We start from the raw sequence: 1,615 nt of genomic DNA on the forward strand, positions 1-1,615 counted from the left end.
AGAAAATAACAAAATATGAAGTCTTACTTAAAACAAATGTTTGAAATGTATTTAGGAAATTTTAGAGAGCATGTAAATAATATTTCAGATTTTTGGGATGAAGAATAGTTTTCTAATCATAAAATTAAATCACTTTCCACACAGACTAGCAACAAAATAGACTCTACTTTCACAAACACATCTTAGTAAAAATGTTTTATTAAAAGTGATTTTTTTGTTTACAAACACTTCTTGATCTTCACTAAAATCTGCCAGATTTTGTGAAGGTATAACATGATATATCAAAAGTTATAGTGCAAATACTTAACATTGTACAAATGTGTAGATGAACTTGTGTATATTACACCAAACCTGTTGCAAAAGTGTTTATAATTCAATTAGTGGTGTAGCTGTCAGTTACTGGTACAAAAAGACACCAACTCAAACAATTAAGCAAATGAATAGCTAATGAAGTCATGTTTAGCTTCCATAAAATATCAACTGTTACAGTTGGCTGTAATGTCATCATTGTTTTGAGCATGCTTTATCCAAAACAGTTTAAAAGAATAATTTTTTGTTTATTTAGTGTTAACTAAATTGTGCTTAAATTATCACTACTGCATCAATAAAGTGAACAAAGTCCTGCTTTAACTCACACATAATTGTCTTTTAACACACTGCAAATGTCCTGTACAGTTGATTCAGTAGGTGTATACTAAGGATCAGTTCTTATGTTTGTTGATTTTTGAGTCTTAGTAGAATATTTGTCTGTAAGGCATTTTTAAACAATACAATACAAATAAAAGCTGAGATAAATTTACACTGGAAGTAAAACTATAGCCCAATGATGCTAATTATAATATTTCTCTCACTTTCCAAAATATATTTGGCATCATGACACCACAGACATACAGTAATGGCCTTTCCACATGGAGAAAAACACTACTGCTCACAATAACATATTTTAATTATTTTACCAGCCATCACAAATGCAAAAAAGAAAATGATACTTGTACAATCTTGACTCATAATAAATCAGTAAGATACACTTGGTTTATAAAGAAAAAAAAAACCTTTATTGGTCAACCCCATATCCATAAGACTATAAATACCAATGTTCACTGTTATTTAGAATTTACTATGTATGACTTCATAAAATGTGACATTTAATAAATTATGTTTACTGAAGATCTGTCTGATGAAACTGGCATTTGCTTATCAATTAATTTACATGCTCATTAATTAAGTACATTTGATTGATTGGTACACCATGCTCCTTAAAGCCTCTACAATCAAGAAGAGAGGGAATCCTCAATTGTCACAGCCGTAATTAGATCTCAAATTGGTCAAGAGATAGAATTATGAGTTAAAGATTTGTGGTTGAAAATAAACAGAGAGCCATTCCAGTTGTTAGGCTGTAGTCAAGGCCAGATTAAGGATCTATGAAGCTTACAGCTGAAGAGTTCCAGTGGGCCTTCTAATATTTGTTCATAATACAAGCAAATAGTGACCAATCATGTTTTAGATCTACTAAGCTATCATTAAATTAATATAATTTCAGGAAATGGCAATAATTATTAACAACAAAATTTGTTTGTAATTAAGCATAAAGCTACACAATTAGCTATCTCTGCTT

Source organism: Tachypleus tridentatus, chromosome 8 (assembly GCF_004210375.1).
Source record: "Tachypleus tridentatus isolate NWPU-2018 chromosome 8, ASM421037v1, whole genome shotgun sequence".
Lineage (NCBI taxonomy): Eukaryota > Metazoa > Arthropoda > Merostomata > Xiphosura > Limulidae > Tachypleus > Tachypleus tridentatus.